The sequence below is a fragment of the Camelus ferus genome, chromosome 16 (assembly GCF_009834535.1).
Source record: "Camelus ferus isolate YT-003-E chromosome 16, BCGSAC_Cfer_1.0, whole genome shotgun sequence".
Classification (NCBI taxonomy): domain Eukaryota; kingdom Metazoa; phylum Chordata; class Mammalia; order Artiodactyla; family Camelidae; genus Camelus; species Camelus ferus.
The window spans coordinates 4,628,121-4,656,083 of record NC_045711.1 but is presented as its reverse complement, the minus strand read 5'-3'; the positions used below and the strand labels follow the sequence as shown (position 1 = coordinate 4,656,083).

The 27,963-nt window shown below is 41.3% G+C and overlaps 2 long non-coding RNA genes across 2 annotated transcripts in view; both read left to right on the top strand.

The window, feature by feature from the left end:
* LOC106730779 overlaps positions 1–6,406 on the top strand; it is a 111,166-nt gene extending 104,760 nt beyond the window's left edge. Inside the window, exon 4 of the long non-coding RNA XR_004326606.1 lies at positions 5,919–6,406. This is a non-coding gene — a long non-coding RNA (uncharacterized LOC106730779). The remainder of the gene's footprint in view (positions 1–5,918) is intronic.
* Positions 6,407–15,063: 8,657 nt separating this feature from the next.
* LOC116669269 lies at positions 15,064–27,105 on the top strand. The gene is made up of 3 exons (XR_004326607.1): positions 15,064–15,900; positions 25,122–25,305; positions 26,389–27,105. It is a non-coding gene; the product is annotated as an uncharacterized LOC116669269 (long non-coding RNA).
* The last annotated feature ends 858 nt before the right edge of the window (positions 27,106–27,963 follow it).

Below are 27,963 nucleotides of genomic sequence, written 5' to 3'. Positions count from 1 at the left end.
GAGAAAGAAAAATACCGTACGATACCACTCATATGTGGAATCTTAAAAAAAAAGAAAAGAAAAGAAAAGAGAAAAAGGACACTATGAACTCATCTACAAAACAGAAATAGATTCACATAGTAAACAATCTTATGGTTACTGGAGAAAGAGGGCGGGAAGGGATAAATTTGGGAGTTAGAGATTTCAAATTTTAGCCACTGTATGTAAAAATGGATTTTTAAAAAAGTTTCTTCTGTATAGCACAGGGAACTATATATATCTTGTAATAACCTTTAATGAAAAAGGATATGAAAACAAAAAAAAATTTGAGGAAACTGAGGCTCAGAGAGACTAAAAGTATAAGATGATGGAACCATTAATTAGGAGCTCCTTATTTTCGTCATGAAACGATCCAGTTCAGTTATTAAAAGGGTAGAGGATTCCTCAAGGTAAAGTAAGTACTGCCATCTCTCAGTTTCCTGGATGATTTTCTCTCAAGTAATGACACGTGTTTTGCAAGGATGCATGCCCATCAAGATGCCTGCTGTGTTAAAACTTCCACCCTGAAGAAGTGATGTGTTTTTGATAAAAGCAGCTTAAGCTGTGAACACTCCATTGCAATTTGTACAGCTGTGTAATCGAAACTACTAAAAGGGAAGTTAATATATTATTCTACTCACAGAACTGCAGTTTGATTCCTATGACTTCTTGGCACATCTGTCTGAGATATAAATCCTAAGCAGACTGAGCAGTCATTTTCTAAATCTTCAAAATGCTTTACTAAGCAAAGTCTTAGTGTGGTTAAGGGGAGAAAAAAAATTAATAGACTCCCAAGTGAGTGGAGTTGTCTAGCTCTCTGCAGTGTTTAGGGTAGGTGCAAACAGGACTGGGAATGTGAAGAAAGTGCACTTTGAGGTAGAGGATAGAACACAAGCCTAAAAGCACCAGAAGGTGAACTCTCTTGCCAGCTTGAGATAATTAAAGAGGGTCTTTGGGAAATGGGTTGCCCATGTTTGCAACATGTTTAATTTTTTGTTATTGGCAAGAGTTCAAATTGCATTTAAGTAGGCTTGATTAGAGATGCCAGTTATTACTGGCCTGCTCACGTCCCTTTCTAATAAAATCCCTGCCCACTGACCTTACTGAGTGGTCAGTGGGCCACATGGCCATGACCACACCTAACTGGACACCTGGTCCAAGGGAGTGGCCATAAACCATATCCAATGATGTATACTCCATGAACTTGGTTTAAAAAGAAAAGCAGAAGTCAAATCTTCTCTCTTTGGGAACCTACAATAAGAGACACAAAGGGAATTTTGGTATATACTGAAACTGGAAGGCCATAGAAGTAGCTAGGGCGGCCACTTTTGTAGCCAGGTACAAGATGCGTTCACAAAGAAGGCTGGTCCAGAGAGAGAGTGGTGCCGATTCGCTGCGAGGTTGGAAAGCCCCGAGAGAGATGATTCAGTAGCTGTTACTTAGTGCTACTGCTGCAGTTTCACTTCTTCCTGAGGTCTTGTGGATCCGTTTACTTAGGTTTTAGTGCACATACATTTTTTTTGTGTAAACCCTCCTTTTGACTTGTGTTTAAGTGATGAGTAACTTACCTCTAGTAGCGTGACTCCATCTCCGTTTCTTGCAACAAAAAGAGCCCAGTATGGATCAGACAATTCATCACTATTCTAATGCTGCTGTGGGTGTTAACACCTGGACTGTCTTCAAGAGTACCCGACTTACTTCGTGTTTTAGTAGGACTCTTGCATTGCAAGTGGCAGAAAGCCATATCAAACTGACCTAAAGGGAGGAGTTTATTGGAAGAACTGAAGTATGTGATGAAACAACCAAGTCTGGAGAAAGACAAGGATGCTCCTGGGCCTCAGAAACAACTGGAACCAAGGACTCAAGTCCTGTTGGAACTCTAGCCCTACCTTTTGTCTCTGCTTCTCTCCCTCTTTTTTATTCCTTCTTCTTGCTGCAGACTAATGTTCTCTACATGATAGAAAACATGGCCTCTGAGCTTCCCAGTTTTCTACAGAGCTGTATGGTTTAGTTCTTAGGAAGCATGGGCCCCAAGTCAGGAGGGGTGGTTTTGAATCCATAGTTAGCCATCAGGGAGATCTTGACCTTTAAGCTTAACCTTGACTTCTGAGTAACCTCTCTGAGCCTCTGTTTCCTCCTCTGTAAAATGGAGATTAAAAATAGGTGCCTACCTCCCAGTGTTGTTGTGAAGATTATATGTGATAATGTATGTAAAGCATTTAGCTCGACATCTGGCGCTCAATTACGTTAGTACTTATTATTACTTCCCTGCCAAATGCAAAACCAGAAAAGGCTTTTCCTTTGAGAATGTGTATCTTAGTATCTCTTGATACAAATACATTTACAAGAGAAAGGAAGGCAGGGCCTTTGGTGAATTTCTCCATCAGCAAGTTACAGGAGGTTGAATCGCAAGGGGCTAGGCAGAAGTAAGGTTTGCCAAGATCTGATAGTAGATTCTGACAGCTGCTCCTTTTAAGTGTTACTGGAGGGCCCTAACAGGCCTGGGGATTCTCAAGTAGGATCTAGCTCTGAAAGTCACTGCTAGCCAGGGCACAGCCACCCATGACCACTGGAGGGTGCCAGATGGTCAGGATGGTGAACTGGCCCAGGCAACTTGACTGCACTAGGACATTGTTCATAGAGAAAAGTTGAGAGAAGGAAAGAGGACCGATAAAGAAGTGTGTGTCTTACTGGCTTATTGGAGGTACCATGTCAGTTGGGGACCCGGGAAACGTGGGACAAGAAAACCCAGAGCCTCAGAAAATCTCTGCATGGGCTTGGTCTGACTTGAAGTCTCAAACAACCAAGTCTCCCAGAGAGCAGGCTGGAAGAGCAGGGAACTGTTAAAACATCAAGGCAAGAGGGCTGGGAGAGCTTAAGAATCAGATCTGTGTTGAAGAACCTACACAGAAAGCAAGCCAAAGCCAAGACCAAGACACAAAGGGAGCCTAGAAATATGACCTAAGGCAAAGTCGACAGAGGGCAGGAGCTGTGACGGAGCATCTAGGCTGCTGTCTGTGTGGGATCTGCCCAAACAATCAAACCAGTTCACGCTACACTGTTAGAATGATTATTTCAGCCTTAAAGTAAACTCTACTAATTAATTCAGTCATGGTCCAAGATAATAGATACTAAAACACAAATTTATTTAATGTGTAATTATCTGATGGGTAAAATGGATTTGCCAGTTATAATCTAAACTGCACTTCTTTCTGCACCATCAGAAAATTCATTATAGAATAAAGTTATAGAAAAACAAATGAAGCTCTACTCATCAGAAGTCCAGAGGTAATTTAAAATACATTTATTGGGCTTCAAAAGTATGGAGAATATTAAAAAGTATAAATAAAACAAAAAATGATTTATATTCCCACAATTTAAATTGATCTGTAGTCTTATTTTAAATGTATAGTTTGTGAGTATATTCAATTTGGTATTCTGTGTTCTACACCTATCATCATTTTATAAGTATCAATGTAATGAAGTTATTTTTAATGACTGCATATGGGAGACATGAATTTCATGTGGAGGGACCATAAATTACTTTAACACTTTCACTGCTATTGAACATTTAGGTTGTTTTCAATTATAAATTATACTATGATAAATATCTTTTGTGCATGACACTGTGTTCACATTTCTAATTATTTCCTTAGAAGCTATTCTGGAAAATAGAGTTACTGAGTCAAAGAGCCTGAGTGTGTTAAGACTCTTGGTATATACGGTCAAACTGTTTTATAGAAGTTTGGCCAAATCTACATATTTCTTTGTATTCTCATAGCATCAAATGTTACGTACTTAAGTAATGTGATCTTTGATCAATAATACTAACAAAGCTGTAGGGTTTTTTTCATATTTTTTAGTCATTTGTGTTTCATTTGTTATGAATTGTCTGTTTGTATCTTTTACCTATTCTTCTAAATTTGGAACCCAGTGTTTTCTTTATACATTTATTTAAATACAACATTATAAAGATTTTAAAGTATATTAACCTTTTTTTCATATTAACTATTGGCATTTATTTTTATTATAATATTTTGGTTACAGAAGATTTTTCTTTTATGTAATTCAGCTTATTCATTAATTTGGCATTTCATCTATTAATTTAATGGTTATAAAGTTTTTCCTTATCTCTGAGATAAGGTGAATCTTATCTTTTTATCCTATCACATTTTCTTTTAGTATTTTAAGATTTTTATCTTCTTATATTTAAAACTTTAAATTAGTAGGATTTCCTTTTGATGTGTAGTTATGGTGAGAATGAGTGTACTGTGTATTAAGGCAAAGTGCTTATGACAGGCTCTATTCTTGTGAAATACAGCCACTGATCTTGGTGAAGGGATTTCATGGTGTTCAGGGTCTTGGCTTACTCCTGGGTGACTAGTTCTATCCTAGGTGCCTATGAACATCAGACACTGGATTGCCTCTGTTAGTTGTAAACACAGGAGGATTTCCAAGAGTAGCGATGTTTTCTCTACTCCCTGGTACTTTGCAATAAGGAACCCACCTGGCCATTTCACTCCCTAGTTTGTAAGAGATAGTAAAATCAAAACACTCAAAGAAAGGGGCTCACGAGGTCTGTCTCAGCTACTCCAGGCTCTAGTGGTCCAAGCACATTGTCACAAAATACTGGATACCTGTATCTAGTTTGATGCTTTCAAACTTCTAAGGTAGCAGATATGATAAATCATTCCCATTCTCAAGTCAGGTGGTTGATATCAGCTAGGCCAGCTTCCTCCACATAGACTGATTGTTGCCAGGCCATGACTTCCTAATATTTGGGCAACGTGGCCCTACTGCACTGTTAAAGGCATTGGTTTCAATGGTGTAGAACTGTTTGGATGAAGGTAAGTCAAAGTTGGGAAGGGGATATGCAAGTGTTCAACAGCTGGAATGTTTTATCTAACTCTGGATCTGAGAGAAACTGTTTCCTCCTTTTGAGAAGGTTAATTTTGGTCCAGGAAAGGCAGAGGCCTGTGAGAATTCCAGGAATAACTCAATGCCTTTGATAAATCTGGCCGAGTAGAAAGTACAAGGCCACTATGTAGAAATCCATGAGGATCTCTAACAGTTCTTGGAGTTGACCTGGAGTGGTGCTACTGCTCATGGTCAAAGAACCTGGTTTGTGGGCTCATGTCAGATTGGGGAAGTATCTCACAAGATTGTGCTGATAGAGCATGACCTCCAGGAAGTCATACAAGTTGCTGTTTGTTAAATGACTGAGACAGTGCATAGGCAACACGGCAATGCCACGTATTTAGACTTACTCAATCGTAAGCAATCTTTCTTTCATTTTCCTTCCAATGAAAAATTGCAGAGAAGGTGCAGGCTTCTTAAAGTTTTCATTTTGTAAAGACCTGTGCTGGAAGTCAGAGATCAGTAGAAATAGACAGTGAGCTCGGATAGAGGACTTGTAGAAGTTGTAGTAGTTCTATAAGAGGCAGAATTCTCTATTTACTGCAAAGGGCACTGGGACTGAGATGAAGGAGAGGAAGAGACTGATAAAACTGTCACAAAAGGGAGGCGGTCAGTTATACCCGCTGGAGGTCTCTGACTCTAACTCTGAAAAGAATATACATGAAGGATTGTCACAGGACATGAGAGCTGTTGAATGGTCCCACTTGTGCAGTAGAGAGGCTCCTATACATCTGTGTCCAAAAGCATTTCCCTGAAGTTCTCACACTCAACCATAGTTCTGGAAACCGAGATCATGGGTGAGATAGAGTTTGGTTGTGGGCTAGGGTAAGGAGAGGCACAAGCTGTAATGGTGGCAGAAATACGACAATGAGAAGAGGGAGTGGGTCTTCCAGGATGTGGTGGGGTCATGGGCCTCCATTCAGAGACAGAAATCCAGGGGCAACATGTACATTGAATGTTCTCAATTTCTGTCCATACTGCAGTGGCCTCATATCAGGTGAGAGAAAGACCAGCTAGACCAGAGAAAGCTGCCTGACCCCCTTGAGTCCATCACTGAAGACTGGAACTCACAAACCTGTGCTCCCCTGGTATGTGAAACGTCCCTTCGTGAGCCCAAGAACCAGGCTACCCCACGGCTGAGGTCCTGCAGACTATCTGGTGGGGTTGGACCAGGCGTCAGTAGATAAAGTAGCCTGCCTTTTCTCCGACAAGCCCAGCTGCCCTGCCTGCTAATTGTGGAGCAAACAGAAAATGTCAACTAGTTAACTTGAAACATATGTCACTTTATTTGGCCAATTGTTTGGTTTAATTAACAGACACACTTCCGGACACATTTGTCTCATTTATTTTCAGTCTAACATTGAATCTTAATTCAGTCCTTTTAAACGATGACAAAGGAATGGCTTTGCAATTTGCCTGTTTTCCCAAAAATCTTTCTATTACTATAAATAAATATATTTATATCTATAAATATATGAGACAGAACCATGGTTACTATTGAATACAACCATTGTTATTATTATGTCATCATAGTACATAGCATAGTGCAGGGCTAGTAATTGGTAACCTGCTCCTAGGGAAATGTTTATGTTAACCTTCCCTCTACCCACCCACCTTGGCTTTCTGAGGTAAAAGTAGAACCCACTATGTCTCAATGATATGAATGATCATTTTGTATGCGGGGATGACATGCTATAACTATTCCTTCAGTAGATTTATGCTTCAACTTGCTTTACAGGTTGTAGTAGCCGTTTGCCCTAATTTATCAACATTCTGCCATTAGGGTCTGTATTAGCTACAGTTTGTCAGTTGTACACAAGGGAAACAGACTCTGGAAAACATGAGTAGAAAATTAATGTTTTAGAAGGATAGCGGGTAGCCGACAGAACTAATGCGAAAGCAAGGGAATCTTCCTAGAGAAGGACAGGAACCAGGACATCTCTAGAGGTGTAGGTGGCAGGAAGCCCTTGACAGTCTGAGGGTACAGCTGCTGGGACAATGGGCGCCAACCAGATTTTCAGTGTCTAGGTCACATCATTCAAGATTCATGTCCCCGGAGAGCCTGTTTGCTTAGCTCCTTGAGCGTGGGAGAACAAGGCAGTTTGATTTATAGTCCCACCAAGACTATACACATGGCGGCAAGATAGTTTCCCAGTCAGAGTGCTGTTCCCAGAATAAGCCTGTGTGATACCAGGGCTCTAAGCCCCAGCTGTCCACAGTTACTCTCGTCCTGAGTGTCCCAGGGACCTGCTGTCCTTCAGTGCTTCTGCAGCTCTCCTAGAGTTGGCTTTGAATTCTCACCACTTCTCCTGGTCACCAGGACCACCACCTGTCATTGTCCTCCACCACCGCAGCTGGGACTTTGGATGTCATGAAAAGGTTTCCCACAATTATAACTTTTATAGCCAGTAGGCGAGACATTTTGCCTACAGAGAATTGATAGTTCTGTTTTTAGGCCCCCAGAATGCCATGTGGATCTTTCAGTTTTCAGTTCTCCGAGTGAGCTCCCCAAGTGAGAGTGTTTGAGTGCACTCCTCTGTATCACCCTCAGGAATACTTCTCCCTGACAAAACCGTCAGTATCCTAACCTGAAGCACTCTTCATCTTATTCTAACCAACATCAGGGTGAATTCTTTTCTTCAGCCTGCTAGTCCCTATTCAAAGGTTCTCCCAGGCTTATCCACCCACCCTACTTCTCCACTCAGTGTTTCAGGGATTGTATTAGTCCCAAAGTCTTCCCTACCATTTCTCTCATGAAATGAGGACTCCTGGTGTCCCAGAGAAATGCAAATGAGGTCCCTAATGTGACAGAGTTTAAGTGTCTGCTTATGATAGGGTGTGCAAGGCATGTACAAATAAGAGGCTCCATTTTGTGTTTGGGAAGCTCAACTTAGATCATTGGCCAGGATACATGGTGGGAGTTGGGATCATTTTAGTGGAGATGAATTGCTTGGAACTCCAGCTTGAATCCTGTAGCAACTGAAAGCAGCTAGTCTGCCCACCACCACGTATGGGGACATTCTGATAAGAATCAGCACTGTGGGAATAAGGTCAAGAGTCCAGAGGACTCCCAGGGCTGAGGAATATGTGTTACTGGCACTAAAACTCTAAATGCACTTTCCCACAGAAATACTGTTACAAATATCGGTCAGGGTCTTTAGTAGTATTAATGCAGTATTAAGGTACATTAGGGTTCCGTAAACTTTTGTGCCTGGCCTTGAGGGCAGAGCCACAATTTGTAATATTGTTTCCATAGGAAAACTTGTTCCCAGTTCCAGACAACAGACCAACAAATAAGCTAACAATCTGGGAATTGCCTGTTTTGAGGCTTTTCACTGGTAAACACAATAGATTCATAGGCTTTCATAGTCAAACTGAAGTTTAGTCTGAGATTTTGGCTCTGAGCCCAGGAGTCCTCCTCTGCCCCTCTGTCCTCTTTGTGCTGAACATTTTGATTGAATTCCTCTTGGCCTCAAGAGTCCATCAGCAGTGTTGTCTCTATTCCCAGATCAACCTGTAGGCATTTCAGTAAGGTAAAAGCTGAACACAGTCGGCCCTCCATGCCCACAGATTTTGCTTCCAAGGCTAGAGGGCCGACCATGGGACTTGAACATCCATGGATATTGGTATCCACAGAGGGTCCTGGAACCAATCACCCGCAGATACTGAGGGACAACTGTACCTCTGATTCTAAATTTTTAAATGGCAACATTTCAGAATTATAAAAGGTATAAAGAATAGTGAATGCTTATGTACCCATGTTCAGAAATAAAATATATATACAGTTGAAGCCCCTGTAGCCTGTCCCTAATCTCATCCCATCTCCCTTCTGTTCTAGAAGTAATCACTTTCCTGGTTTCAGTGACTGTCATGGCCATGTAAATTGTCAACCATTCTATACATGTATACTGGGTGTCCCCTCTGCAGGAATGATAGAAATGTGGAGAGTGGGAAAAGAGTCAGTCTGGGGAATATGAACCAGGTGATCCTGGCCCTAATCCAAGTGTTTGGGGATCAGGACTCAACCCATGTTGTGTAGAGGTATCATTTTAGGAAATGGAAAAAAACCGTATGTATCAGGCCCATATTCTGGAAGCATGTAGGGAAGGCAGGCCAGGAAGAATCAGGACAGGGTGTCCCATGAGCTGGATTTGTCTAGCCCAGCAGATGGTCTCTGTCTGGCAAGCACCGAATCAAGGCCAGGAGATCAGTAATCATGGAAAAGGGTAGGCAAGAATGGAAGAGTCTCACAGAGAGGCCACCTCTTTGTGTCCAACATTTCTAGACTACAGGAACAGGGCAATAGTAGATAAAAAGTCCACTTACTCACTCATTCGGTCATTCATCCAACAAACTAATCCCTGTGTGGGTTACAGGCAATGTGTTAAGCATTAGAGGGAGAAACGAGAATTTTTTAAAAATGGCCCCTGTTCTGAAGAAACTCAGATTAGAACTGGAGAGGACATATGAAGATAATTACAATATAATTTTGTAAATTAAAAGATAAATAGGGGCTTGACAGGGCTGAAGAGGCAGACTGGGTCACGTCAAACTCATACACTGAGTGTTAATTTAAGAAATAATCCAGAATGCAGCTTCTTAGGAGGCAGTGGAGGGTCTGGAGGCAGGGCGAAGATCTCAGAGATGTCCTGGGGCAAAGGAGAGGTTGAGGTGGGGGAGGTCAGAAACTCAAATTCAGTGGGTGATGATGAATCAGGAGCAGGCAGATACCTGGAATGGAACAGGAGTTCAGGCAATGGACAGATGGGACGACTGTCACCATGTGTGTACACCTCCTCCTTTAGCTACCGTTCTAGATACCACCTTCCTGACACCACAATTTGGAATCCACAAACCACCCTAACTCCCTACTTCTGCTTCTCTTTACCCCACCAGACATTTATTTTGGTCGTATGGAACTCCTGTCGGTGAACAAATTCTCCTACTTTCTCCACTTCTTCACAGAACAATCTATAGTGAACACCTCTTGGGGGATCTTCCCAGGTCACAAAGACCTTCATAGCACCTCTCCTCACCCATGATGGTTACTCCCCCAACCCTCCACTACCACCGACGGCAGAGAGCTAGAGTTAATTTCTGTTACATGCAACCAGAGACCTAACCTAGCTAATCTCCCATCACCTTGTAGCCTGAACTGAAACCTGGCTTCCCCCTGAGGTTACCACTTCCCCTGCAGTCCTTTCAAGTAGAAGCTATTTATTCCTCCTTGCCTCACACAGAGAGAGGCACTAGCAACATTCTTTGCTCCCAAAGTTAGACATTGCTTCTGAGCAGCAGCAGGCGTGAAAAACCTGCCCCACTGAGATCCATGCTGTTCAGCTAGTAACCTTCTCTCCTGTCATCTACCAACGTGGTTATACCCTCACATTTTGTTAAGTGCCTGGCTTATTTCTTCATCCTCTGGGGAGGGGGATTTTGCTGAGTCTGTGGAACCCCTACTCAGTGGCCAGCTTCCTTGACCTTTCAAATTTAACATCTTCACCTCCAGTTTATTTCAGTGTACGCCTATGCCATACCCTGTACTTTGTCACTGCTGGTACAATTCCACCGTGGAAAATGTAAACTATTACTGACTACCCGTTCAGCTCTCTCCTCTGACACAATCTGATGGATTGAAGCATCTACAGATTTTCAGCTGTGTTTTCAGCCTGTTGGATAAAACTTTTCACTTGTTTCCTATTAGCTTTCCCTTTCATCCTCTGCGATCATTGCAGACCTTCACTGCTCTTTCCAAGCTCCACACAATCAGGGAAACTCTGTTCATTTATTAATTTATTCATTTATATCATTCAGCAAATATTTATTCCGCACCTGTTATGTTTCAGGTACTGTGGCTACAATGGCGTATCTTTGCCAGTGAGGAGCTCATAGTCAAGAGGACGCCAATCCAGTAATCATACACATAGAACATAATTACAAACCATGATAAGACCTGGGGGTGGAGCCAGGAGGTAGAAAGGGGCATTTCAGGAAGAAGAAAAAGCATGAGCAAAACTCTGAGGCAGAATGGAGTGTGGTCTGAGGAAATGAAACAAAAAAGATCTATGTGGTTGGAGACAGAAAACTATAAAGAGAATGGTGCAAGGTGAGGCTGAGTGAGGGGAGTGACAGGGTAAAATCTGCATTTTGAAAAGATCCGTTTCAGGGGATGAATACGTGGAGCCTAGGGGCTTTTTTAGGGCACTACCACTGTTCTGCATGATATCTCCTGATGGATACATGACAATATGCATTTGTCAAAATCCACATTAACTGTATAGCACAAAGAATATGAACTATGGGCTTTAGTTAATAATAGTGTATTAACATTGGTTCATCAATTGTAACAAATGTGCCACACTAACGAAAGATACTGATAATAGGGAAAGCTGGAGTGGAGTAGAGAGGGGGTATAGGGAACTTTCTGTACTATGTGCTCAGTTTTTTGTAAACCTAAAAGTGCTCTAAGAAATAGACTTCTTATTTAATTTTCTATTTAATATATAATGTAAAATATTTTTTATTTAATAAAAAATAAATAAAGAGGACGGGGAAGACCACTGGCCGCTGTGACGAAAGTAGATTGGAGGCAGAGGAAATATGGCAAAACCATAAGAAAGTTGTCTCAGAAGTCGAAGCAAGAGAAGATGCAGCTCAGACCAGAGCGGTTATGAAGAAAAGGGAGCAAAATGGACAGGAGATGGTATTGACAAGACATGGTGATAGACTGGATGTGGGTTGGGGATCAAGGGCCACTGAGATTTCTGGCTTTCTCAACTTGATGATTAAATGAGGATCTAGGCCAATTTTATCAACATTATCACTACTTGCTAAGAAACCACTGAACACGTAGGTTCTCAGCATGCACGTAAATGTGATGCTCATACTTAAGACGTTTCATTGTCTGCTTTTCAGCTCTCACTGTGATCGTTCCCCACCAGACCTTGTTTAAAAGAGAGATCATCCCGTGAGTCCTGTTCTTGCTTCAACCATTAATTAAAGCACAAGATTACTCGGCTTTTCTGGGCCTTAGTACTTAACACCAGTCACACAAGAAAGCTGAACCAGTTGGCCTCTAAAGAGTAGTGCAGAGTTGGGGAGTGGATGCCAGTGGTCTCTAGTAGCCAGAGGTCTTCCAGAAGTACTCGTCATGCCGATCTCTGCCCAACTCCTGGGCTTTTACGGTGAATTCTAGTGTCTCCTATTTGTTGGTTATTGTTCTCCTGCTCATGGCAGAGTTACAGTTCCTGGATCCCTGCTTGTGTCCCAGGACAGTGGCTGGGGTCAGCATGAACTGTCGTTACCTCAAGTAACTATGGACCAACATCAGATACTTCTAAGTCAGGTTTGGGACACAATACCAGATGGTATCAAAGGAACTTTAGTTCCCTGTGTGTTTTTATTTCAAAATCAAGCTTATCTTCAGACAGCAGAACAAATGTGCCAGTATCCTGTTCCAAAACCCAAAATACACAAACTCCCAGGAACCACCAGCCCTTTAGTCAATCTGCCTTCTAGAGAATGCTGTTACTATTCAATACCCCTGGGATTTACCTCTTTTCCAGCCACATCAGTAACACAACACAGCACCTATAGCCAGTTAAGCCATGCCAACTTTGTTGCCAACCCATGTAGGGCGCTGCCCCTCAATCTGACTTTCTCCATATAAACGCCTATCTGTGGGTCCCAGCAGGGAAGCTCTAGGTCACGTGCTATGGTTGTGGCTGTGGTGCCTTTGCATACCATGGCTTGTCTAAAAGATTTCATTGAAAATACGAAGGCCCTGAATCTGGCGTGAGAGCCAGCGCTGTGTTGAAACCTATGGCACTCAGGCTCAGACTGAGGACTGTCTCAGAGAATTCAAAGACCTCTTGCTCCTGCCACTTCTTCCAGCCAGCCCTGGGAAGCACACTGCATGGATTTGCTCCTACCCAAGGCTGACAACTTCCTTGGAAGGAACCTGGCAGAGTTTCCCTAAGCCTCACTCTGGCCATCGTTTGAGTGACAAACCCTGCCCTGTGTTATGTTCAAAACCACTCCTGCCCTCTGCCCTGCTTCCTCCTCAGAGTCCCTGAATCAAATAAGTGCCCTCTAACTTTCCATCTTGTAAATGAGAAAGTTCCCTATAGATGAAGTCTTTCCACATTTAGATTACTGCTCTGGAATGTAAGGTTTATCCCCCAATAGTAAACTTATCAATTCTGTATGTCTGCTACACTATAATTTCTTCCTTCTATGGGAAGCTTAATAATTTGGGTTAAATTGCAGGTTGCTGGCCAGCCACTCCATTAACTGTCCTTGGTCAAATGCCAACTCTTAGTCCAATCAGCTCTGTCTGGACGTTGGAGAAGAGGGAGTGTCTTAGTAATAAACATGACAGCCTGTTGCTGCTGCTCCTGAAAGCAGACATTCAGGCCATAGAGCGTCCAGTAACTGATCCCTGGGACTGCTTTAAACAAATTATCTGAGGCAATCAAAATCTACCTGAAGCACTGTTATGATTATTTGATTGATGTTTCTCTCTCTGACCGAACAATAATCAGCATGGGGGCACACAGTAGGAGCTCAACAGCAATTTTTCAAATTTATGAAAAAAATGCATGAATAAAGCTGAAAGGCTATAAGGTTAAGAGAAGTTGGGGAAGTCAGGAGAGAGCTTGAATGAGTCAAAGGTTTGACTGAGTCAAGTTATGAGTAACCCAGGTTATGAATAAGCAGAACTTATGATGCAGAAAAGACACACAGAGTAGATTAAGAAAGCCAGGCAATAGTGAGTGGAGAGTGTGGCAGACACAGTGGGAGTGGCTGAGTCACTCAAGAGTAAAGATTCACAAAATCTGTGGCTAAGATCTTGGAACTACCTTAAATCCATAGCCACCCTCCTATTCCTGTTCTTCCTGATCCTGATTGCGCATCCTTCCCTGTGTTTCCAAAAATATGTATCTTTGTACAAATCATTTATTAGTAAAGGTAACTTGAGTGAATTGTCACTTCTTGGAAGTCTCTGCTTTGGGGAGCCTGAGGCTAGCACTTGAACTCCGAGGAGTTCAGTTATTATTTTTCCCGTGAAGGACATTCTTCCTCTGTGGTCAGCCCCCTATGGAAATGTCCTGACATGCATGAAGTCAGAGTGGAGACATAGCTGAGGCTCAGTCTACAATTCCTGCCATCCATATCTTATTTTTTCACCCTGAGTTTCAAGAAAGCCCTCCTATCTCCCTTGGGCTAGGGCGGCCAGATCTGCTTGGCCACATCTGCCTTTTAAAATTGAAGATTAAGAGAAAAAAATAAATATGACTTTAGAAGAATATTTGTGAGGTGTTACGAAGATCATTTTCATCATAGCGTGAATATTTACTGCTTGATTATTATGAATCATCAATTGGTTAACTGGACGGCCATGCTGTCAATTATCCCCATAGTCCTGAGCCATTATTGGTGCCTGTAGATGTTGGTTTCTATTGCTGCTGTAACAAATGATCACACTTTTAGTGGCTTAAACGACAGATTTATTATCTTACAGCTCCGTTGGTTAGAAGTTCAACACAGGCCCCACTGGACTAAAGTCAGGATACCATCAGGGCTTCATTCCTTTCTGGAGGCTCTCGGGAAGAATTTGTTTCCTAGCCTTTTCCAGCTTCTACAGGATGCCTGCATTCCTTTGGTTACGGTACCTTCTTCCATTTTCAAAGGCAGTAATGGTGAAGTTGAGTCCTCTTTACATATACCTCTGACCCTCCAGAGTCACATCTCCCTCTGACTGACCTCACCCGGAAGAAGTTCACTGCTTTTGAGGACTCCTGTGATCATTTGGGGCCCACCTGGATAGTCCAGATTAATCTCCCCATCTCAAGGTCATTAACCTTAATCACATCTGCAAAATTCCTTTTGCCAAGTAAGGTAGCAAACATATTTAGCATATTCACAAGTTAGATGGATTAGGACTTGGACATTTTTGAGGAGCAATTATTCTGCAGTTACACACTGTAGTTACAAATTCTTTTATGTTCTTATCAGAACATCTGGGATTCAGATAGCTGTAAGAATGTCTAAAAAGTTCAAGTAGGTTTCTAGATCGAGGGAAATTTACAATAACAAATACAAGGTATGGCTTTGTTCACTAAAAATCAGCAGAAAGGAAAAAGAATTCCCACCTATTGAGTGCCATTAGCTTCACTGTGTCTAGCATAGTGAAATACGTGTTTCTCTCAGTTAACTTTCATAACTCTTTCCAGTAAATATTGTCTCCATTTTATAGTTGGGGAAACTGAGACTCAGAGCAGTTTAATAATTTGTGCAGTCACACAGCTGTTAAGTGGTAAAGCTGGAATTCGAACTAGATTTGTCAGACACTAAAACCCATGTATTTTTCACAGTGTCACTTGGCCTCCCAAATTTCCTGTGGCACTTAGCTCATCTATATGAAAATTGATACACCACCAGACAACAGATTCCTTCAGGGGCTTTAAGATTGACATTCTTAGACTCTTTATACTTGGCACACTACTGCTAGGCACACTAAATGTTTTTCTCAGAAAGAGACCATGGATAATCCTACCATTTTATTTGTTGGGGGAGGTGGTAATTAGATTTATTTCTTTATTTTTAGAGGAGGTACTGGAGATTGAACCCAGGACCTTCTGCATGCTGAGGATGCGCTCTACCACTTGAGCTATCCCCTCCCCTCCTGCCATTTTATTTATCTAGGAAGGTTGTGGACCTGAGGCCGGCCCGTGGGGATTTACTGATCAGATCTGCGATCTAGTCAAGTCCTCTTTTTCCATCAATGACACTCAGATAAACCTGCATCCAGGGTTTATCCTGCATATCCCAGGGCAATGAAGACAGCCCTGAAATACTTTTCCAGAGAACTTTGTCAAGTTTTACCCCCCCACTCCTAACCAACCAGTCACTATTACCAGCAAGACTACAGACCAGGCTTGCTACAGATGCCTTCTCACCAGGGTAAGGAAACTAATGGCTGTTGAGGCTAAGAGAGTGTGTTGGCTTCCGTATCGAGAGTCCTTCTCTGCTGAGTCTGGGTACTGTGTGTTCTCCCTCCAACTCTGCCTCTTCCACATTGCCTGTGACCCTCTCTGACGCCAGCTGTTTGTCTGTTCAACAGCTCTCCTCCCTGCAGATTGTTTACATGTACTTTGGTCATCCTATCTGGTTCTGCCCTCTGATATTTATTTACTCACTCTTGACTTCTGTGGATTAATTGGCCTTTGTCTTATTGCTGCTCAAAGCATTGCATTTCTTACTACTGCCTTGTTCTCTCAGCTTCAGCCTGCTGCCACATCCAACGTGCACACAATTTCTTTCTAGAATCCTATGTAGGTAGACTGGACATAGACTTCTTTGGAGCCACCTTCCCTTAGGCCCCTTCCATAGTCAACAGCCATTTATTGAGATCAGCTGTGTATTAGGACTGTGACTTTTTCTTGATTCTATCATTTCCCCAAATATTTGTGTTTTTTAATGCATAATGTGATCTTGGTGCTTAATTTGTATTCTTGAATTGCATTCTTCTGCACCTCCAAATGTGCTTTTTTAAAATTATTTTTTAAAATTCTTATTTTTTATGGAAGTATAGTCGATTTACAGTGTTAGTTTCAGGTGTACAGCAAAGTGATTCAGTTATATATATGTATAAATATATATATATTTCAGATTCTTTTCCATTACAGCTCAATACAAGAAACTGAATATAATTCTCTCTGCTATACAGTAGGTCCTTGTTATTTATCTATTTTATATATAGTGATGTATATCTATTGATCCCAAACTCCCAATCTATCCCTCCCCTGCCTTTTCCTCCTGGTAACCCAGAATGTGCTTCTTTGATGAACTTACTGTTTATGCCTCTCTTGGTGGACACTCATAGAAAGGGATTCGTTTGTGTACTTCATAGCAAATGCATTTTATTTTTCAGGTCAGCTGAACTCCTTAACGCTATTCAGTAACTGGAAAGGAGGATATCTTATAACAGATCTTCCAACAATAACAACAAACATTTATTAAGTAGTTCATATAAGCCTCACATAATGTTACTTCATTATCTTCACATAGTGTTACTTAATCTTTCCTACAACTCTGCAAGACTAGATCACTATTTCACAAATGAGGAAACAGGCTTAGAAAGGTCAAGTAACTTGTCCAAAGTCTCCTAGCTAGTAGGTGATAGATCCAGAAATTTAAACTTACTTTATCAGTTTCCAAAATGCAGATTTCCACTACCCTTTATCACTGCTGTTGGTTCAGATCTTAGTGTGCAACATTTTAGGAAAGAGAATATCAAATAGCCAGGTAAGCAGCAAGTAGTACCATAGAAACAAGGGAATTTTGCTTACTCTCTCCTGATAGGATAAAATGGAACAAAGGTGGCCGTATAGGGTGGTATCCTATAGGGACCAGGAGAGAGTGCCTGTTACTCTCACTGTCCTAGAGCGGGGCCAAGGTGTAGAGCCAATATGGTGGGAAAGCAGGGGGAGCCAATTAATAAATAGGAGCAAAAGGGGCAGAAAGGACTGTGGCCTGGAGGAGTTCCCGGTGTGGAAGATGGCCACTAGTGGACTTTGTTATAAGCCTCTCATGGCAGTTTGCATGGATTTACCAAGTATAATAACATAGTCTGGAAGGGAATAGACTAGAACAGGGGCAGAATCAGAGAGGGTATATTGTGACTCCAGCAGCAAAGGAATGCTCTTGAGTTCTGAGGCACTAGGCTTGCTAGCTTCTAGCTGCTCTTGTTTTTTCTCTGAAGGATTCCCCCTCCCCCAGCCCACAGGAGGGTGGTGGTGACTGAAGGAGAGGGGTATGGTTGACCTGGGAGGGGTCAGGAGGTTGTTGGTTAATGTGTGGAATTTCTCACCCAAAACAGTGGGAGATGCCCAAATCATAGAAGTCTGAGAAATGTTAAAGGAACCAAATTCCTAGAAGCTTGAAGGAGAGCCTGGAGGTAGGATATGAGCGAGGGATGTCACTCAAACGAAGAGCCTAGAAAGGGAGGCTGGGTAGAGTAGTGGAAAGATTATAGAATTTTTGTTTTAAACAGCACAGCCCTTTCACAGTTCTCTCCCAATCTGTGGAGACTGTAAGGGCCCTACACACAGCTCATTCCCGTGCTCCATCCTCTATCAAATCCACTTGCGCTGTCCCGATGGTCTCCATTTTCATCCTGGTGTCCTGTACCTAGCCTCTGCTGCTCTGCCTGTTTCTTTGGCTAGGTAATTCACTAAAATAATCTCCTTGGTCCTCTATTCCCGCTTCACCCCTTGTCCAGATTTGCCATGACCCCATGCTCTGCAGCCTGCAAGCTGTCTTATCCAACCAACCTGGTTAATTCATCCCAGAACATCCCCCTGAATCCTTCTTGGAGGCCCACAGTGATGTTCCTTCTGTTCCACCTGGGAACCTGTATAGTGTTGGCTGTGTGCCATACCACTGATCACATCCTGCCAAACATCGTGATGTTCACTTGGAGGTTGTGGGGAATGTTTCCATTACAGCAGAGAAATCTGTAGGGGTTTTTTTAGGTTAATAGGAATTGCCAGGTTTTCCAAAATGGCTAGTAGAAACACAGGAAACCCCATTTACCCAGTCACTAACCTTGAGTGTCCTTCACAACTACATTTTTAGGAGAAAGCAAGGAAGTTTTTCTTTCTGTCACTTCATTCACATATACCATATATAGGAAAATACATGAATCTTAAGTGTACAGCTGGACTAATTTTTGCTAAGTGAACACACTAGTTTAATCAGTACTCAGATTAAGAAACAAAACACTATCAGCGTCCAATCCTCTCATATCCCCACCTGATTACCACTCCCCTTATGGTAACCACTTTTCTGACTTGTAACAACATTGATCTGTTTTTTTGTTTTAGAATTTCATATGCATGGAATATATATTATGTATTCTTTTGTGTGTGGCTTTTCTGTGTTTGTAAGATTCATTCATGTTGTGCATTGCAGTAGTATTTTTTTCATCATTATATAGTGTATTATATGAATATACTTCTCTTTATTCATTCCACTGCTGTTGGACATTTGGATTATTTCCAGTTTTTTGCTGTTATGAATAGTCCTGCTATGAGCATTCTTGTATATATCCTTTGGTGAACATATGTATGCATTTCTGTTGGGTATATATCTAAGAGTAGCATTGTTTGGTGAAAGTATATGCATGTGTTTGGTTTTAGTAGCTACTGCTGAACAGTTTTCCAAAGTTGTAACCAAGAATATTTTTTTAAAGAAAAAAAAGAATATATATTTTTAATCCTTCCTAAATCTCTTGGAGCCAGAAGGAAAGGGGTGCAGAGGCAGGCAAGTAGAAATTTGGCAGGCAGTGCCAGCAAATGCAGGTTAAAGCAATTCTTCCATCTCCTCTGCCATTGTTTTTGTTAGGTAGTTTTTTTTCCAAAGGCACAGGACTTGGACAGTAGATGCCACCCAGCTGCAGTTGGCTGGTGGAATTCTGCAATACTAGGGCTTAGTATGAAGACTCTCAGTTAAGTCAATATAGGACACCAAGCCAGGGGAGTTAGAACAACTGAAAACTGGGCAAGAGGTCAATGTCCATGCAGCCTGCAAGAAAAAGTGGAGTCCAGTGAAGAAAGAAATGGGGTTGACACAAAGAAAGACAGAGATGCAAATATCTAACTGGCAAATAGGGCCAAGAATCCAGGATGAGGAGAGAAAGAACAAGCTGGTGAAGAGTGAATGGGAGCAGGTGTGTGGTTCATGACTGGCCTTTATACACCAGCCTAGGAGTTGAAGGAGAATGGTCAACCAAGTTTAAAGAGATGAAAAAGAACAAAACAAAACAAAACAATCTCATTCTAGTGAAAACCAAAGCTGAGTAAGCTTTGTCTGGAAATGTCTTTTGAGGATAATTGCAAACTTCTGGGAACTTGAGTGGAGAATGTGGGGGTGGAACAAACATAGAGTTTTCTGTCAGAGCTGTAGTGTTTGTGTAACGCACATCTCTCCAGGCCACTTGAGTCTGACAGTACAGTTGGGTAATATGGATGGAAGCAGCCTCCACAAGGCGATTGTTGGAAGCTCAGGTCCCTTCTGTATCTCTGAAGGATACGGGGGGAAGGGAGGTTTGACATGCATTTCTGAGTGGCTATTCACTGACTCATATCACTAACCACAGCCAGTGTGCAGCCACTTCTCTGCTGAAGTCGAGAGAGATGCCTTCCTCCCACCTGGTCCATAATCAAGCCACAAAAAAGGGTGACTTTGGGCCCTGTTTCCTTGGGTGCCTTTAACGGTACAGCACTTGCATTTGACTTTGTTTTTCACTTGAACAAAAAACGGATGACCGTGTGAGTGACTTCACAATGCACTGTACTTAAAAACCATCTCTCCTTACTGACCTTCTCCACCCCACCCCTGTAATTCCTAATACTTACAAACTGTGTGACCTCAGACAAGTTACTCAGCCTCTCTAGTGTTTAATTTTCTCATGGGTAACATGGCAAGAAAAATATCTGCCTTTCAGTGAGGATTAAATGAGATTCCATGTAAAGGGTCTAGGGAAGGGGAAATTCCACGGTTTCTTCCTTATCACCCTTGGTGTTCCTCTGCCTCCATGAGAGTAGTAGTCAATCTGTAGTTGGTTAGATTCTCAGTCACAGACCAGGCCATTTTTCCCAGCAGTTAAGGTTAAGGTCACGCGTGATGTGCTCGGATTACGCACATGGGTATGGATCCCTCTGGGCTCTTCTCCCTTGGTCCCTATGGGACTGAGTGACACTGATCGCAGGCTTAGAGAGAGGGAACAGCTAGGCTATATTTACACTGTGAAGGTGCAGCCTGGTTCAGCCAGTGTCCGTTTTGATTAGGCAAGGTCCTCGCTGTCCTGGTGGTTAGATATTTTTAATTTTGCCCCTGGAAAAGGTCCTGTAAGCCTCCAGTTCTAGGCATGTGACCTCAGACCACCTTACCAGAGAGCGCAAGCCTAGCTAAAATTCAGGTTTACTTGTTGTCTTTTGCTGCTGTCTCCCGTGTATATTTCTTCCTCCAGACCTTGAAGGTTGGGGCATGGCTGTGGTCTGAGGTAGGATTCTGATAGTCTTAAGCCTCTTGATCTAATATTAACTAATGGGACTCCAAACCAACCATAACATCTACCATTATTAATATTAGTAATATTTTGGTTAATTATTACTACTTAATAAACCACTCCAAAATGTAGTGGCTTAAATCAAATCAACAGTCTTTTTTTTTTTTTTTTTTTTTCTTTTTTCTCATGATTGGGTGGGCTGACTGGTTGGTGCTCTGCTGGTCAGTTCCATTGGTCTCATTTGGGTCTCTCACATGGTTGTAGTCAGATGGCAGCTGGGGCTGGAATCTCCAGGGTTACTCATATGTCTGACACCGTGTCAGGAATGTCTGGAAGGCCAGACTCAACTGGGATGCTAGCAAGGCAATACCTCTCCTTCTCACTGTGTAGTCCCAGGGCTTCTTCCTCTTATCAAATGGCGCCCAGGGTTCCTGAAAGCCAAGAAATAGAAGCTACCAGACATTCTTAAAGCTTAGACTTGGAACAGACACAGTGTCACTTCTGCCATTTCTAACCCTTAAAGCCAGTCATAGGTCCAGCTCTGATGGAAGGGCAGGGACTACATAAGGGTATAAGTGCTGGCAAGTATGGTTGGTTGGGGGTCACCAGTATAACTGACTTCAGAAGAAATATCAGTGTCAGTTTCATTTGCAGTCTTTCCATTTAGTAAATGTCCACCAGGATTTACCTCTCTCTCCATGCAGGAAAAGTTTTTTCTACGTATGGTACAATCTCCATAAAGTGTTTCCTGAGATTTGAGGGTCTTAGTCTGTAGGACTAGTCTTACACCCCAACATATCCAGTTACTGTCTTTTGGATATAGTTTAACTTACAGTCATGCAAATAAAGCCTCTGTTGACCCACCTTCTCAAATTTAACCTCATAGGGTTCTGTGAAGGATTAAATGAAATCATTTTTGCAGATTGCCTTGGACTACATGTCAGTAAGTGCTCAGTAATGGTAATTATTATTTTGTTACTGGTAGGATCCCTAAGGTATTGGGCTGGCCTTGGTAAAAACGTAATGAGATGACTTTGGGAAGTCACAGTTTCCCAGGGCACCTGAGTGATTGATACCCAAGAAAGTAGGTAGAATTGTTAACCTGAGATAATGGGGACAGAACAAGGTTATCAGCTGCCCGCATGCAAGATGAAAAGAGAATCAACAAGTGTAGTTGCAGGAAGTACCAGAAAAACAACAGGAAGAAATAATAAAAATAGTTTGAGTTCAGAGGAATAGGAGAAAATAGTTTAGAGGAGAGGTATCAGAACAAAAGGAAGAATCAGTTACTTCTTAGTCAGCAATAGGCCCCTAACAGGTGATAAGGGCAAGCTAATTAATAGAGATACCTGTAAAGGGGAATGCAATGAGGAGCTTCCAGTTTCCAGCCTGCAAGGAAGACGGAGCCAGGTACCAAACAGACTGAGAGACAAGTAGTCATTGGAGTAGTGTCAGCCTTCCAACACAAGTAATTATGGATGATCCAGACAGCAGAGGACAAAGGAAAAAACCAGCCCTGGGAAGGTAATAAATCAATTCCATCCTGGGTGAGGAACCTGAGCCAAACAAAACAGCTTTGGTCTCATCATGATGACAATGTTAGCGTTTAGTCAGTTTATAACTCACTATCTATAAACTCCCTTTTTCCACATCTAGTTTTCCTCTTTGTTGTTCTAGAGAAAAAAAGTAATCATCTGTTTGGGAACAAAGAGATTAAATAAGACTTAAGTAAGATCATGAGAGTAAAAAGAATTTTGTAAACATATACGTGCTCTACAAATGTGAAATGCTACTATTTTTAAGGGAATCAGATTCAAGTGTTGCTCAGAGAAGGGAGTGTTCGAGTCCCATGGCTGAGGTGAGCAGTTCTGAAGCTGAACACAGTGGGGAGTTGTAAAAATCACAGAGACCAGAGTAGATAGAGACCATTGCTAACTGTTGGAACTTCTGAGCTCTCCACCCTGGCTCTCACCCTCCGTCACATCTCCCAACAGCTTTGAGAGAGAAAGTGTTTGGTATTATTTATCTTCAACTAAATTTGTAAACTGAAGTGCAAGGGAAAAGCTAATGAGTATTTAACCATTGTATTAAATTAATAACTAATATCTAGATACAGGTAATTCAGAAAGAAGCACTGAGAGTAAAGCGCAGGTAATCATCTCTCTCTTCCAGCTTCATTTGCATTAGAGAAAGAAGAATTTCTAAACAGAAGAGAAGCGAATTTATGGGGAAATATTTAGTAGTAGGCTGAAAGGAAGGCAGTTATAGGAATAATATCTTAAGTTAATTTTATCATGAACATAGCAGGAAGGTCTTGTAAGAGGCTTTTGGTGCTAAATTAGCCTGAAGCTACAAGGCCATAGAAATGTATCAGAAAAGATGCTTGACTCTGCCTGTAAGATTCAATATAATTTTCACATATTCTGTAATTCAACAAGGATCTTTTGAGTACTTATACTTATGGTACTGTGTGCCTCATGGAACTTATATTCTGGAGGGTAAGACAGACAGTAAAATAACAAACAAACAAATCTTTATATTTTCAGGTAATGATAAGTTCTGTGAGGACACATTGGGAAAGGAGATGGAGAATAATTGTGTACTCACAGTGTATTTGCTCCCTCTGCACTTCACACAGTAAGGGTCCATAAGTGCCAATAAGTAAATGACTGCCTTCTCCCAAGTTCGAGCCCTCACTACCTCAGGCCTAGTATATTGTCAGTCGCCCTTTAATGGATCACTCTGCCTTCATTCTCCCTTGTTTTCAGATAAGAGGCACACCACTGCCTGACTTAAAATGCTACTTTTATCATGCCAGTTTTCTACTCCAAAACCCTCAGTGACTTGCTATTGCTTTTGTTTTTTTTTTTAAACAAAGTTTAAAGCAAGTGGTATATTTATCTATCAGTGAATCTTATTTATTGATTAATATTATTCCTCTGCCAGGTCTTACTAAAGACATGTGATATCCCTTTAGTATTATTATTAACCTAAACAACTTTCCCAGAAAGAAGGTAATAAACAGGAAACTATATTTATGTCACTACAAATCTCTGAACTACGGAATCACTATATGTTAGCACTAAGAGTGGTCTTGAAATCAGTCGAGATCACCTTCTTTATTTCACAGAAGAGGAAACTGAGAACAAGCAGTTATATCGCTTAGATGTGGATACCCAGCCAAGTGAAGGCCCAGTCATAACTAGAACTCAGCTCTTCTGATTCCCCGCTTTCCTTTCCACCACACTACATTATGCATACATGCATTTCTACATGACTTAGTCACAGTATATACGCTACTTTGTGTCTCTTCTTTTCTGTTTATATTACTCTAGGTACTTACATTACTCTGTGTACGCATTTCCAAATGTGGACATAAGCCAGGTTCTTGTCACTGGTGGTAGCTACGTAGCATTCCAGCATATCCAAATAGGCTGTGGTCCTTTATGAACCACTGCTTTGAGTTGCACAGAGAATGAAAACAAGCCTACACTAATACTTTGTGTTAACTATGTTTAATAGTAAAATAAGAAGAATATCTGCAGCTGCTTTATAAATGAAGTTTAAAAAATCATATATTCTCAATCTGGTTTACTCATATTTTCTTTTCTAAAAGCAGACCTGCTCATTTTGTGTATTTTCTAAATATTTGCATTTAAGTTTTTTTTTAAGTATATTAAAAGGTTAAGGTATAAATATAAAGTATGAAATTGTTTGAATTGAAACTGTCAAAGTCATTTACTAGTGATTCAAGATGTGTACATTTTTAGGTTTTTGATTATTCTTTGTGTAATTCATCTCTTTGATCATGGCTATGCATTTGATCTGCATTTGAATATACAAAAAAAAAGGACTTTGGAAATTATTCTTCTTCTACCCCTTCCATCTAGAAAACAGAGGGAGTCTTACAAAGGTGAATACCTGCAAAGTTCATTCAGTACTTCTCAAAGTGCCTCAAGATTAAGGCATTTTATTTTCTATAGCCTTTGGGAAAATTAAGCCAAGACCGATAATCTAATGATCGTTTGGTGGCGTTGCAGTATCTTATTACTATAAGAAAAAGCAGATTTTAAAAAAATTCTAATTCAACATTTAAAAAAATTTTTTTTAGTTTTTTTTTTTAGGGGAACAGTAATTGCTACCTGGAAGTGGGATTCAGCTGTAACAAAATCCTAAACCCTAAAATGCAGAAGTAACTTTGGAACTGGACAGTGGATTTGGGGGAGAGTGTTAGTGAAAGCCTAAACTTTAAGAAACCGTTAATAGAAACATCATGATCTTTGATATGGCTGCAGGTAAGGGCTTGCAAAAAAATAAGGTAATGTTATTGGAAATTGGAGGAAAGGGGACTCTTGTTATATAATGGCAGAAAGTTCAGTAACACTGTTGCCTGCAGTAATTGAAAAGCAGAAACTATGTCTAATGAACTGGGCAATCTAGCTAGGGAGATTTCCAAGCAACGGTTACTTCTTGTTGCTTATAGTAAAATGTAAGAGGAGAGAGGCAAACTGGGGGAAGAACTGTTAAACAAACGAAGACATAATTTGCTGGTTTTGAAGATTCTCAGACTCTCTAAATGGCAAACAATGCTAAAATTAAGATGTAGCTTCTGAGCTACAAATCCATGGCACTGCTAGTAAAACATGGTCCTAAGATGAAGCCAAGGGTATGACTATAAAATCTTTTGTTAAAAATCTTAGAAAGATTTAAGGTTGTGCATCAGAATACTATTAAGTCAGACAAAAGGCCCTCGAAGGATATTAAAGGTATGTTTCACATACTCTCTCAATAAAATGATAAAGCACCTAGGAAGCTTAAGGACACTGTCCCTCAGTCATCTCATCAGAAGTCTAAAGTAGCAAATAGCTTATCTGAAAGATATTTGAAGGTGTGGCTTTCATCTAATGGAGTGGACCCCAATAATATTTACAGATGACTCATAAAATTTTTTAAGTATGTATGCAGAAACATTGCCACCTTGAACCAAAAGGGATAGAGAGAGTGCAAAATGAAAAGAGGCCTTGGGACCCTCAAAGTTCCACAGACAAGAAGTAGGCTGAGAGAACTTCTCAGCTGTAAACATGGGCTATCTTTCATTAAAAAAAAGGAGGAAGATTTAGAGGTCAGAACCAAGACTCCAGAACATGGAGCTGAGAGCCAGGGTGAATTATTCTCAGGCTTTGAGACTTAACCAAGGAACCTTCAACGTTTGTTCAACTGGATTTCAGAATTATGATGAACCAGTGACTCCTCTGTGCCTGCCATTTTCCCTCTTTTTGATCAGGAATATCTATAGCAGTTACCCTGTTACACCTGTCTTACCATATTGTGTGTTGGGTATATTGGGGGAGGGGTGTGCAAATAAATTGTTGCTTTAGTTTCACAGGGGAAGAAGAAGTGTACTCTAGGAGCTGTACTTAAGGAACTACACCCAAGGAGCCTCAGCTGCATCTGGACCTGCTTTAGATGATAAGATGTTAGACTTCAAGCTGATGCTATAATGAAATAAGGCTTTTGGTGACTTTGGAAGGAAGTGAGCATATTTTGCATGTGGGAAGGACCTGAATCATTTGGGACCTGAGGATGGATTGTGTTTGCCAGCCTCCCAAAGATAGCCCTGAATTATCCTTGCCTCCTATTATTCACACCCTTGTGTAGGCGCCTCCTGCACTCTGTCATACTTGGTCTGTGTGACCGACATCATGTAGCAGAAATGACGATATGTTACTTCTGAGATTAGGTTATTAAAAAGACTGCAGCTTCCATTCTGGTATCTCTATCTCTTGGATAACTCCCTATTAGAGAAGCAAGCTGCCATGTTGTAGGTAGCTGTAAGGAGAAGGCCACCTGGAAGACTACTGAAGACTCTGGCCAATGGTCAGCTAGGAACTATACCGTGCCAACAAGCATGTGAGTGAACTTGGAAATGAATTTTTCAGCCCTACGCTAGCCATGAGATGACTGCAGCCCCAGCCAACATCTTTACTGTGATCTCATGAGAGTTCCTGAGGCAGAAACACCTGGCTAAGTCACTCTCAGGTTACTAAACCTTAGGAACTGTGTGAGATAATAAAATGTTTGTTTTAAGCTCTAAAGTTTCAAGGTAATTTATTATGCAGCAATAGATAACAAACACACCAGCCCAAGAGCCAGGACTGCCCAGCAGAAGCTGGGACTAAAGAGGGAGGAGTTTTCCACCTGCAGTTGGAACCACAAAAAAGATGCAGCCACAACTGGAGACACTGCCTGAAACACAAGGAGAAGGGAAGACCTAGCCTCTCCATGGCCCCTCACCTGCCACCCTTTCCTTCATTGGCCAAATCAAACCACAAAGAAATCAATGAGGGAGCCTGAGAAATGTCATTTGCAAGGAACAACCTCTTGTAATACAGAACAGGGCAGAGAGAGAGAAGGACATTAATCTGAGAACAAATAGGCAAATTACCAGCGCAACCAGGGACCCTTTTCACATGGAATTCCCAATGACTTTTTTCGGACCCTTGACTCCAGTTTGGGAAACAATGGCCTAAATGGCTCTTCCTCAAGTCTCTGCAAGTCTGAATCTTAGACATCCATTATCATTCACGTTAAAGGCAAAATTTTTCTCCAGTAACTTTTTGTTCCTTATTACCTGGGGTAGCCTCATCTTTTTTCAATTCTACAGCATTCAGTTTATACCCATTTTAGGCATTTTCAAACACAACTTACAGTTATTTAGTGCATGTCTTATTGTCTCAGCTTCTTGAAGACCAGATCTATTTCTGATGCACTGTTGCGTATTGCCCCATCATCATAGCATCTAGTACAGAACCCTGATCATAGTTACTATCAGTAGGTATTAAGCAAGCGAATGAGAGAATGGATGAATGTCAAAGTCAGTGGTAGAAATGGTATAAAAGTCTATTACCTTCATCTATATTACTGTTAAATCCCTTATATAGTCTTGGCAGAAC